This window comes from Apium graveolens, unplaced genomic scaffold, assembly GCF_009905375.1.
Source record: "Apium graveolens cultivar Ventura unplaced genomic scaffold, ASM990537v1 ctg244, whole genome shotgun sequence".
Lineage (NCBI taxonomy): Eukaryota > Viridiplantae > Streptophyta > Magnoliopsida > Apiales > Apiaceae > Apium > Apium graveolens.
Window position 1 is genome coordinate 47,830 of NW_027417660.1, and position 13,616 is coordinate 61,445.

At 31.2% G+C, this 13,616-nt stretch overlaps 1 long non-coding RNA gene across 1 annotated transcript; it reads left to right on the plus strand.

The window, feature by feature from the left end:
• Positions 1–728: 728 nt before the first annotated feature.
• Positions 729–2,450, plus strand: LOC141700492 (uncharacterized). The gene is made up of 3 exons (XR_012566378.1): positions 729–813; positions 908–976; positions 2,189–2,450. It is a non-coding gene; the product is annotated as an uncharacterized LOC141700492 (long non-coding RNA).
• Positions 2,451–13,616: the final 11,166 nt, after the last annotated feature.

The window sequence follows — 13,616 nt, forward strand, 5'->3', positions numbered from 1 at the left end:
AACAATATAACTCAATTTTTTAACTACACATTCCAATATTTTACACCAATAAATCACATACAAATAATATATACCAACACAGTGCTGCCAAAACCAAGACACATATTTTAGTTAACTAATATTGCCACAATTACATATTTAAATAATTCAAAAATACAGGAGTCGTTATAAGAGTTCTCAATCAATATATATCTCTCGGTGGAAAGTTCAATCCACCAGAAAGTTTTAAATCTTTGTGTTTAGTAACTTTGTGTTTTGAATACATTGATATTGTATTCCGCACACTTGCATATTCAAATACTGATATATTTTGATAAAGTAGTTTCTTTGTTCTTCAAATAAACTTATTTGATATTTGATTATCATGTTCTTTGTGATTTCATTTCAGGTTGATAATATTTCACTTCCGAGTTTAAGATGATGATATACCTTAAGAGAATGGGTAAGACTTATTCATTCTTACCTATCTTATAGTTTAAAATTTTCGCATTGCAAGTGTTTGATTAATTTCTAGGAAAGGTTTTTAACGTCATTTTCATATTTAAAAATGTGACGAGCTAAAAAATCTTTATGTTATACTAACTTTAAATATATAATATAATATGTGGATCCAAATTAGTGAATTGGTTCACGCTAAGTTGATTTTTAATTTCATTGTGGGTTTGTTGATTTATGAGCACAGGTAGAGTGAAATATCATATATTTTTTTGTTTGTTGAAACTTTCACTGATATTGTCCTATGTTTAACAGACAGAATGAACGAAAACAATAACATTCTGAGCAAGGGATGAAAACATCTTTTGTGCAGTGATAGTGAGTTAATTTTTAATTGATGAATTTTTGTCGGTTGCATCATTGCTGAATTGTGATTACTTACTAATAAATCTCAAACGTGGTGAAATTGCAGGATAATATTATAGAAATGGATTATGATCAGCAGCCCCCATTTGATCAATTTTCTTCCATCCATTCACAGGTAACAATTGTGTTTTTTTGTATGAAGTAATATGTATTATATATCCATTATTCCAATGGTATTATCGAATCATATTATGAGCGGTCCATACGTATTTATTCTTAAAAAATCCTGATCTAGGCGTCAGGATTTATTCAGCCTCAAATCCTGACGGCACATCGGTATTTAATCAGGCCAGTAAATCCTGATACTGTCGTATCAGTATTTACCAGCAAAATCATGATTCGTGCATATCGGTATATAAAAGCAAATCATGATCGCTCTATGTTACTATTAAACACTGACTCAATTATTTGGTAACCTGAAATACTTATGAACAATAAGTCCTCATATTACAACTAATTCGATGTCATGTCATACACCATTATCAGTTAAGCGATTAAATGTAATGTCATGACATAATTCGATGTCAGATGCCTCGCAATAAAATGTTGAAATTAGAAATTTTGTTGTTAATGTTCTTATTACCTATTTCTTTAACATGGCAATGTCGATCTCTTAGTATGAATATTGTTTTAGGTAGGAGTCAATTTCCAGTTGAATATATGAAAGCAAATAACAAACAAACAACGAATAACCTAAATACACAGATACACCAAACTTCAAATGTGCCATTCTCCAACAAAAAAATCTACACCCAGGTAAAAATTTTAACAATAGGATACTTTCATCATTCTCATTAGCAAACACTCTTCATAGGCAATAATTATTAGCAGGTGGAAACCAAGCACCTTCGAGTAATCTGCTCGAGAATAAGACACAACCTCATCGTAATCAGACTCACGGTATATATTTTTTTATATATGAAAGTCTAAATTTTTATTTATATTCCGAATATTTTATTAATAAATAGTCAAATATTTATATGATATGCAGGTGGTAGCCGAGTTTAGGACACGGTTCTCACATGAAATACCACAAATAACCATTGTGCCCCTGCTCACATATTAATAGATGCATATTTCTTATATATGAAAGTCTAAATTTTTATCTGTATCAGTATAGTTTATTACTAAAAAGTCAAATATTTATATAGTATTGTAGGTGGTAGCCGAGTTCAGGACACAGTTCTCACATGAAATACCACAAATAATCATTGTGCCCCTGCTCATATATTAATAGATGCATATTTCTTATATATCAAAGTCTAAATTTTTATCTATATCAGAATAGCTTATTAATAAAAAGTCAAATATTTATATGATATTGCAGGTGGTAGCCGAGTTCAGGGCACGGTTCTCACATAAAATACCACAAATAATCAGTGTGCCACTGCTCCCATAGTAATAGATGCCTTCTATAGCTGAATTGGAATTGTCAGATGATGTTGGAAAGGCTATAGATAACAAACATGATTAATTGTCCATTTTTTCAGTTTCTTTGCATGTGCTCAAGAACTTAATATAATTTCACAGACTTCACCTTTGGTAAGACAACCAAGTTCTTCATATTGGATTATAGATTTTATTTAGAATTATTTACTGTTACCTTTTATTTTCATATTATCCTTTCTTTCTCATATTACCATTTATTTATATTTATGGATATGAGAAGAAATGTATTCATGTAGTTCATATGCTGCTTTTAGCAGATTATAGACAAAAAAGTTACCTTATGATTATTCTCTCACTCCCTATCTAGTAATATAACTTTTGTCTGATTGGATATAGAGTTATTTGAGCAATTTTCTTATGCTAGATAGGTTTTCCCTATCTCCCTCCCTCTCCACATCTCACTTTCTCATGCTACAGAAGATTAAAATGTTGTTTGAGTAGGTTTAGAGTAATATATTTCATATTTATGCAAATGAGACAAGGTATATGGTAAAATGTTAGCTCTAATGTCATTAATATATATGTCAAAGGTTTAGTTCTGTATATAATACAAAATAAAATGAAACCGAAGATATCTCATTAATTAAAATAAATATTCTGACTTAATATGCCTTAATATGCATTTAACAGAATATATCTCATTAATTAAAATAAATTAGTTGAAATATAAAAAAGAAGATTTGTTGCACTCTGATTGATATTATTAACAAAAAGATTATTGGAAAAAAAATCACCCTCCACCATGCGAAGTGGGTAAAAAATCCTAGTTGTGTACATATTTTGGATGGGATGCGTTCTATGTGTATCAGTCATTATGCTTCCTCGGTGTATGTTTCGAATAGTTATCTTAATATTCTCACTCTCACATGGTCTCCTGCTCATTACATGTGTTGTCACATGCTCTTAAAAATTAAGTCTCAAGAAAATAGTTTTATAAAACACGAATTCCATTGTTTTAAAAGGGGACGGGTCACTTTTATGAATATTAGTTTGCTATGTAATTTAAATTTCTTATAAATTTACTAGTTTGTGCGTCCTTCTTGCATCCTATTTATATTAATAATTAATATATTGGTATAGATTATGTCCTAGTTGCATGTATAATTGTTTTTGTAGATTAAAAGAAAAATAAATGTAAATATTTGCTTTATGTGACTAAGAACATATTTGTGATATTTAGACTTGATAATTATTTAAAAATAAAGATTTCGAGAATTAAGATTTGTTATTACATTTATTATTTAGTAGCTAATTTTATTTTATTTTTACGAATGCATGCATGCTAGTTTAGTGTATTAAATTATAAGATGTAAGTTTATTTTAATTGGGCCAAGGTGTGTTTTATTCCTGGGAGGCTTTGATGACTATTAATTATAACATGCTGCATGATTTTTAATTAAGACCCGGTTGATTGTTTTTAATATAACATGAACATACATGCCATGTATTAATGGTTAGCAATAAATGAAGTAAATGTGTGTTTGTATAATTAGTTAATTAATGTGCATTTTGTATGTTAAAGCTAGAAAATGGTGGTGAGATCACTTACTTGGATTTGGACCACACTGGTTGCATGCATGCTTGGGCTTTAAAGCCCATTTTTTTTGTTTGATTTTGTTATTCTTAATTGCATGGTTTAATTGTTGTCGGTCCATTAAGTAGTAAAAGCAAGTGTTAAGTTTTGAGCTTCTTTAATTATATTGTTAGTTTAATATTTCCATTCGACCTTCTTATAATATAATATGGCATCTGTTTGTGAAGTTTGTATAAGTTTGTTGTAGATTAAAATAATTAATTATGTTCTTCTTATTATATTTTAGGATTTTTTCGTGTTATTAATTTTGGATTTTAAGTGTCGACTTTGAATTAAGTACTTTTGACTTACTTTTACTTTTCGAAAAAGGATATTTCAATTCTATTTTTGATTTCGTATGTGATATAAGAATTTGATTTTGAAATTATAAGATATAAGCATTTGTGAAATTTAGAACTCAGTCTCTATGTTTCGAACATGTTCGTAATTTACGCTATAGTTCCGGAACTAGTCTTAGATACCCTTAGTAGGCGCACGAGTGTGCAAATTTAGATACTTATTAAGAACGCGTAATTATTGAATTTTATATGCCGACCACTGGCAAAGTATGGTATAAAGAATAAGATGTCGGCTACTGGAAGAGTGTTGCTGTAGATCAAGACTGTGGTATTTATAAGAATTATCATTTCGTTATGTTTCACTCTGTTCTGCTCTATTATAAATTCTGCTCTGTTTTAGATTCTGAATTTTGAAACATAAAAATTTGGGTTGGTTTCATTTTAAAAAATATTTTACAAAATTATTATTGTTTGAGAAAAATTGTTTTATTAAAACATCCATTGATTTTTGGTTAAATAGTTAGTCAATTTGTACTTGCTGAGCTTCGTAGCTCACCCTTTTTAATATTTCAGGTTCAAAATTTGGAGCATATTAAGAATAAGGAATGTGAACTATATGAAGATTTGTGTTGCTTAGCTTCGTGCTATTTGAATTAGGATAAAGACTTTCATTTTTAAAGAATAAGCTTGATTATCTATTTACACAATTATTTTCGGATTTGTGGAGATGCGTCTCCGTTTTAATTGCTTTTTATTTAATAAGTTTGACCACTGCTTTGACTTTCGTGATATTTTGATTTTTTCGAATAAAAGAATGTGTTTCGAATAAAAGTTGTGTATTTAGAATTAATAGTCCGAAAAGTCGGGCCGTTACAATTGTTTGTCCACGTGTTTAGTATTTCATTTAACAAAATGATTGATATAAGTTTATGTGTTAGGCCCTTAATCAACTATAGGGGGGTGAATATAGTTAATACAACCAATTCGACAAAGCTTCAATATAATCAACAGTTTTTATATTAACTGATAAAAACTTATTACAAACGTACTCTCTCGAAAGGATGAACAAATATCTTTGAGAGCTACTAGGTTATGCGAACGATATAACAATATCGCAATGCATATAGCATGAACATAATATGTGCTTTATATAGATCGCAGCTACACAATGTATAACGAATCCTATTCTATTAACAACAGGGAAACATATACAATGCTTCTGAGATAAAGTCCTTCACCGCCTTGAGTTCATGTTTCCTTTTCCTTCTCGAAGATCAACTGATGTGACAAATACTGATTACATCATCCGTTGACATCATCATCCATTGATATAAGTTCTGATATGAACTTTTAATAGTTTCCTGCTTGATATCATCAATTGCTACTAACAATCTCCCCCACCTTGTTCATTATGGAAATATGGACAAGTTCCAATTGATGATGTCAAAACCATCTAAATGCAGGAATCAAGTATGCATATTTAATCTTGCTTCAGTGAATATCAGAATATAGTCTTCTTCCTGAACTGCTTCTTTAACTTGAGCAATGTCAGAGGTTAATTCCAGCTCCTCAGCTCAGAATGCTCCATAAATCTTCCTTCTTTGATGAGCTTAACTGATTTCTTCTTCTTCACATTTTTCTTCAGTATCATAAGCTTGAACTACCGTATAGATTGGATCTATCAGTATTTGAGATTTAGTCTCCTTAGATATTGTTTTCTTCTTTTCAACAGCTTTATCTTTAGACTTTGAAATCTTTGACTTCTCTCCTATCTTCTATTTTCCTTTAAGCTTCATGTCAACAGTTACAGTAATTTGTGATCTGAGATCTTCTGCCTGACTGATTTCCCTTATAACTACACGTCTGGTTGGTCTGTTAGAAGGATCATCTTCATAAAGTAGTAGAGAAATAACAGCAATATCAATATTTGATGTCTTCATGGAATTCTTGAAGTCTTCCTCCATTTTTCTTAGCTGTTCAAGATCAACTCCAAGATTTTCTTTTGCAAATATTCTTATACTCACCTCAGAGTCAAATAATTGAATCTTTAGATCCTTGTAGAATAGAGTTGTCTTTCTTCCTTTAACTTTCAGAGTTTGAAGATATTGATTTGCTTCAGCACCGGCTTCTATCTCCAGAATACCTTGGTCTTCATTAGCAGCAGTTGTAACTTGTGAAGATTTTTTCATTTTTGTAGTCACAATCAAATCTTCTACTCTTCTTTTATTCCTCTTATTTTCTCCACCTTGTCTAGATTGAAATCTAGTAATTGCTTTTGATGAACAACTAACTCCAACTAGCTCTTCACCTTTTCTCCTTTCACTATCCTTTTGTCCCGCCTTATTACCTCCATCAGGATTTTCATCATCAGTATCTGTCAATGTCAGCTGTTTGTATTTAGATTTAACAATTTTCTCCCCCTTTTTGGCATCATCACCAAGCAATAGAGAAATAATCAGCTCCATTGAATTATGTACTTCTGTAAGTTGTTCAGACATTTGAGCTTGTTTAACTTCCAATCTAGCTTGACTGGCTTCAGTTGCAGTTTGTCTGGCAACTATTGGTGCAATTTGTTTCTGAATTTCCTGATGAGTAGTCAGTTTTGAAGCAATCAATGATTCCTTGATCTGATTGATTTGAGTAGTACTTGATTCATTAGCTGTGTGTAAGGATTTGACAACTAAAGTTGATGCTTTCAGATGATTGAGCATATCAGAATTTGTAATCTTCTGTTCTATTGTTTCCAGATGTGCAACGGCTTGTGTTCTGGAAATAGGATATGTATAATCTTTCCAATGAGCATTCCAGAGATTATCAAAATAATCTTGCCTCTTCTTAGCATCTAGCTCTTTCAGTTTATATTGTCTCACATGCACAAGCATATTTTCAGGAAAGAAAAGATCATCCTCAGGATCTATAATAACATTAGAAACATTAGCTTCTTCACCATCATTAGATTCTTCAGCAGCAACTGGATTTTGCACTAATTGGTGAACTTCATCACCAGCTTCAGCATGTAGAATAGAATTAGAAATTGGTGCAATACATGATCGAGTAGCTTCAGAAGCTTCCACACCTTCAGCAGTTAACTCCACATCTTCAAGTATTGTAGATAAATGAATTGGAGCTTCGAGATTAACTTCCAGAACCGCGGTTCCTTTAACATGCTGTGGTGATTTTGAAATAGATGAAACTTTATGAATGGACTGTTGCGCTACTACATCTTCAGCAACAACAGGGATTTTTTCAGGTGATGGTAAAGTAGAGTAAATGGACTATTTTTCAACAACAATAGAGATTGTCTCATGTGGTGAAATAGTAGAATGTATGGACTGTAATAAAGTATCAGTACTTAGACTTGCATGAAGATTAATAGCCCTTGATACATCAAAGTTTTCTTGATGTGCAACAGACTATTGTTCAGCATTTGTTTCTTTAGTACTCTGAGCACCTGCAAATATATATCAATTAAAACTTAATATATTTATTCTTTTAAAGTAGTCTCACTACTCCTCACACCATACATCTCATGACTTTTAATAGTCAGAGTTTCCTCACAAGGATTACTAAATCTTAACTCTCATATATCTCTCCTTTTTCCAGGAAGGATCTTGCCTCTCTTAAATTCTGTTTTTCTCTCAATCTTTTCACACATCTCACAGAAAAAGGCTCAGAAAGATTGTCCTTAAATAAGGTCTAAGAGTAATCATACCAAAATGATTTATATCATGAAAAATAAATGTTGAAAAGACTGAATCAGTATTGTAATATCCCATATTTTCAGATATTATTATTATTATTTGAAATTTTTTATGTGAATTTTAGTGAATTATATGATAATTGGTAGTGATGTTTGGATGTTTATATGTGATAAATTTTGAGTATTTTAATTTTTATGTCCAGAATAAAGTATAGATAATTATGGAAATTTTTAGAGTGTTATGTGATTTTATAAGGATTTATAGATTTAATAATTATTTCTGACAAATTATAAAAATATTTTATAAAGCCGAGAATCGTCCAACTTCAACTGTTTTTGCGTTTTTACAACCCGAAACTCTTCCGAAAACACCTTTCTAACCAAATCTGGTAATTCCGGACATTTTCCGTGTTTTAACTTTTTCGATCCGGATTACTGTTTGACCAGTGCGCGTCCCGACGCAAAATTTTTGATACAATAATTATTTCGGTAAATCAATAAAACTCGTATTCTCGAGAGACGGGATATTTTAACATTATTTTCTCATAGGGTGTTTTATAAGAAACCCGCTTTTGATAATTATCAAAATTTGATACAAAATTCTATCATTTTATAGTTACTTAACGGCTAAGTAATCTATTTTCGGATCCGATATGATCTAGTGGGATACTGGTTATGTGTTTTAAAATGTATTTATATGAATCGATCTGCAATCGGGAAGCGTGTTATTAGCGTCTTTATCGAGGTACTCGTTTTATCTCGTTTTATGTACATTTGAATGCATTCTATGTGTTTTCGGGATTTTCTGTCAATTTAGGAATCATTTCGGCTTCTCAAAAAAACGGACCGGGACCCCACCGGGATATCGAAGCTCACAAAATTCGTGTTTTTATTTTCATAAAATTATACGTATTTCAGATACCCAATATTTTTGTATTTTTGAATTATTCGCAATTTTTGGGGAATTTTGATATAAATTTTATATTTTATTGTTTTTAAAATTATTCCCCATAATTATTATTTTGGGGCCTAATTATTTTTATTAGGGGATAAAAACACCAATAATTTATTTTGGGGTATTTATTTTTACGAAAGTATATATAGCCTCATTAATTATTTTATTTCATTTTATTTTTATTAAAAATAAAAATCAAGAACATTTTTGGGGGTAAAATTTCTTCAAGAACAAAGAATAAATGATTTTGGGAGTTCTAGGAATCGGTTGTTGATGCTCTACACACCAAAACAACCCTTGTTTCAAGCCCGTGCTATTGATACCAGAATCACGATATGAGGTTAAATATTTTGAAAGATCAAATTTTCTGTTCTTGTTCATAAATTCATTTTTGATTTAGAATAATTGTTGATTAATTTTGATGTTATAGATAGCTTTAAAATGATCTTTAGAATCGATTGATGTATTTGGTTGGTGTGTTTTAGTCCAGGAAAGGTAAAACCGAATCGTTGATTTTCTTAGATTTTAATTCAATTTTTTTTAGAATTTTGATCAGAGGATTGTTGTTTATGGTTATTGGTAATGATTATGTTGATGTTAAGCTTCGTTTTGCATTGAGAATCATTGAAATTGGTGTTGAAACGATGATAAATGGTGTTGGTCGGAGTTGGAGTTCAATCGCCGGATTCCGTGGCATTTTTGGCCGGAACCGGTGCTTGAAGGGCTGTTGCCTGATGTTGTTGGGTTAATCGAAGTGTTGGGGTTCTTGTCGAGTGTTTGGCGTTGAAATCGGTTGAAAATGAACCGGTTTTGCCGTGTTTAGGCTCGCCGGAACTACGCCGAACGCCGGCCAGTTTCCGGAAAATTCCAGATTCCGGCGACGTGTTATTTATAAATAGTTAAATAAAATACAATTATTTATAATTAATTCAAATAAATCCTAAAGTTTTTTTAAGGTTTTAAAAATTATATTTGGTATTTAAAAATTAATAAATATTATTATTAATTGATTTATTCCCATTTAATTCTTATTTTATTCATAATAAATAGACCGTTCGTCCGATTAATATGAAATGAACGCCTCGAGACTCAGAAAAATATTCCGCTTCCATTAAAAATACTTTCGAGACCCAAATTCCTTTTGTTCCTGAACTATTGCTTATTTTACGAATCATTCCGAGTCGATTATTGATCGATAAATCATATTTTTTGACCCGATTTTGATTTTAAAAATACCGAGACCTACCTTTTGACGAATGGAGTCATATGTGATATGAATTATATGATACGTGAGTTATGTGTTATGTGAATTACATGCGTACGTGGGTCATGAGTCTCGTTTTTGACTTTTTTTTATGTGTGGGCTATCGTATGGGAAGACAATAGGGTTTTGACTCGCAGTTCATTGAGTAATTATCGTTTAGACGATTAAAATGTTATTTTCTAATTATAGATACGAGTCTTTCAAGACGATCAGGACCAGATGGAAATGGGTAAAGACTAGAGTTGAATAGTATGGAATATTGGGTTGCAGCACTGCATGAGCAGCAGATCAGAGATTTAGCGAAGTAAAAGACGGTGATGTCATGAGATACCAGACTGAGATAATTGCATTTCTACGAGTGTGACTAACTACTAAAAACCCAAAGGCAAGTATCCCCATCATCACTTATTGTTCAAGTGATATATATTTTGAATCCTATTATGCAAGTATTGTTTTCCATATTCTCAGTTATGAATAGATAAATGTTTTACATATCACTGAAATAAATAATTCCGTTTATGCAAGTACTTATCTCCTATTCTATGTTCAGAATAGTCAAGTGTTTTACTTATCCAACTATTGGATTTATAAATGTTTTGGATTTTGAGAAAGATGACGTTGTTTTGGGTTTTCGGCCCAAGTAAATGTGGATATTTAGATTGTTAAATATCAAAGGTGGTATTTGTATAGGTGCTTGATGTTGACTTCAGTATGGGATGTTGTGATCATCAACTTTCATATTGATATCTAATTTGATATGACAACAAAATAAATATTAATATCAAGTGTTCGGTTTTGAATAAAGTTTATAATTCATTCTATAATCATTGTTTCATGTTAGTGTTGTTTACAATATTTCCGTAAACACTGTTTTATAAGTTTTATTCTCGTCAAGATTTAAAGTATTGCTGAAGCATTTCGCTCGAAAATATCAAAAAGAGTTTTGAATACAGTGAGAAACAATTATCCGATTCTTTAACAAATTTTGTGTTTCAGCAATTATGATTTTAAAATGTTTTGCGCTATTGCAAATGTCGGTTTTATATCAAAACGACCATATATATATTACAATGAACTTGCTGAGCATTTCTTTCGCTCATACTTGCCTAGTTTTCAAATTTAACCTCTAGTGAGGATTAACTTGCGCTGTTTAGCCGTGTAATTCGAGGATGCAAAGAAGAAGCTTTTGGAAGGTGGTTGGTCCAGGGTTTGCGGACTAGTGTAAGTTTAATTATGTAAAATTATTTATATTATATTATATTATAGTTGTGTATTTGATAGTTGGGCCTAGTATACTTCTTTTCGAAGTTATACTAGAAGGTTAAGATTTGAGATTGAGAATTATTGAAAAGAATTTGAAAAGAAAGTAAAAAATTTATTTATAGAATTTGGATATCTTGTTTCTAGAACTGTAACCTTAAAAGATCTTGGATTAGTTTGGGGTCATAGATGATAAATATCTTCGCTGGATTTTGTTTATTGATTTAACAGGTTATTTTGGATTGAGGTTTCATAGTGACGACCAAATCCTCTGACCCCGGATTTGGGGGCGTTACAAGTTAGTATCAAAGCTGAGGTTATAGTAAAATAGAAACAAGAGTGTGTAGGAGTGTGTATAGCTATGTGAGGATGTTTGAGCTCATATTGAGTTCATGTTGGACTATTGGATATAGTACCAACGAGTAAGTTTAGATTAGGTGCATTCGTTTGAGATGGTTGTGCTGAGCTGGAGGGAACTCCTGGCAGTTGCAAACTTCTATGGTGGAATCTTCCCAGGCTACTATGATTTGACGACGATAAAGATTATCGATATCCTTGGAATATGAAGAAGTGTCTAGAATCAGATGGTGAGTCAACTGAAGAGTTCGAACAGAAGATAAGTATTAAGACCTTGGCAATACCTTATCTTTTTATAATTACTTTTGACATCTCTCAAAAAGAAGTATCAGTTAGAGTATATATTCCCTAACACCCATTTATTCATTTTGTGCCAGAAATTTGTTCTCTGGATTTCATTTCCTTCAGAAATATCATCTTTGAAATCTTTTCAGTTTTATTCATTTGATTTTGGATTCCTTTGATATTCTTTTATGCTTGACTGAGATGAACAACCCTAACTATAGGGTACACAAGGTATACATGTCTGTATGATAGGAGTTGGATGGGACTGCCATCACTTGTGTGTGTTGTGACTACAAGGAGGTTAACAACCTTTAGTAGTGTCCTACTTTGGGCACTGCAATACCAAGTTCATTTGATCATATTGATCTCTCAGTTATTCTTTTATTTTAACAATACTTTTTCTGAAATTCAGATTTTGGTCCCGTTTTGGTATCAAATTCTTTTCTTTTTGAAATTCCATGATTTTATCATCCCCAACATTCGAAGGTATGCTAATCAAGTTAAGCTGAGTTATCCTGGTCAAGTCAAAGCAGGGTTATGTGATGGGATTACTAAGGGCAACAGTGGATTGCAATGCGATTAGAATATCAGTGACATATAAAGAATTCAGTCAGGTTTCTCTATTTTTCTCTCTATCTCTCTTTCTTTTTCTTTCTCTTTATCTTTCTCTCTATTCTTCTTTCTCTCTCGATCAGTGAAAGTGATTCTATTAAGAAATTGGTCAAAGGATGTGGATGGAAAAATGGTGCAGAGTGAAGCTTTCGCGATAACTTTTCAGTATTATTCGAAATTTTGAGAAAAGTTATGTATGCAAGATTGGGAAGTTGGTAACAAGACCCTTAGTGCTTTCTTCTACTGATTCCAAGGACGGAATCCTTATAAGGGGGGTAGATTGTATTATCCCATATTTTCAGATATTATTATTATTATTATTTGAATTTTTTTATGTGATTTTTATGTGAATTTTAGTGAATTATATGATAATTGGTAGTGATGTTTGGATGTTTATATGTGATAAATTTTGAGTATTTTAATTTTTATATGTCCAGAATAAAGTATAGATAATTATGGTATTTTTCTTGTAATTTTTGGAGTTTTATATGATTTTATAAGGATTTATATATTTAATAATTATTTCTGAGTAATTATAATAATATTTTATAAAGCTAGGAATTGTCCAACTTCAACTGTTTTTTCATTTTTACAATCCGAAACTTTTCCGAAAACTCCTTCCTAACATAATCTGGTAATTCCAGACATTTTCCGTGTTTTAACTATTTCGATCCGGATTACGGTTTGACCCGTGCGCGTCCCGACGGAATATTTTCGATACAATAATCATTTCGGTAAATCAATAAAACCCGTATTATCGAGAGACGGGATATTTTTACATTATTTTCTCATAGGGTATTTTATAAGAAGCCAGGTTTTGATAATTATCCAAATCTGATACAAAATTCTATCATTTTATAGTTACTTAGCGGCTAAATAATCTATTTTCAGATCCAATATGATCTAATGGGATACTGGTTATGTGTTTTAAAATGCATTTATATGAATCGATCTGCAATCGGGACGCGTGTTATTAGCGTCTTTATCGAGGTACTCGTTTT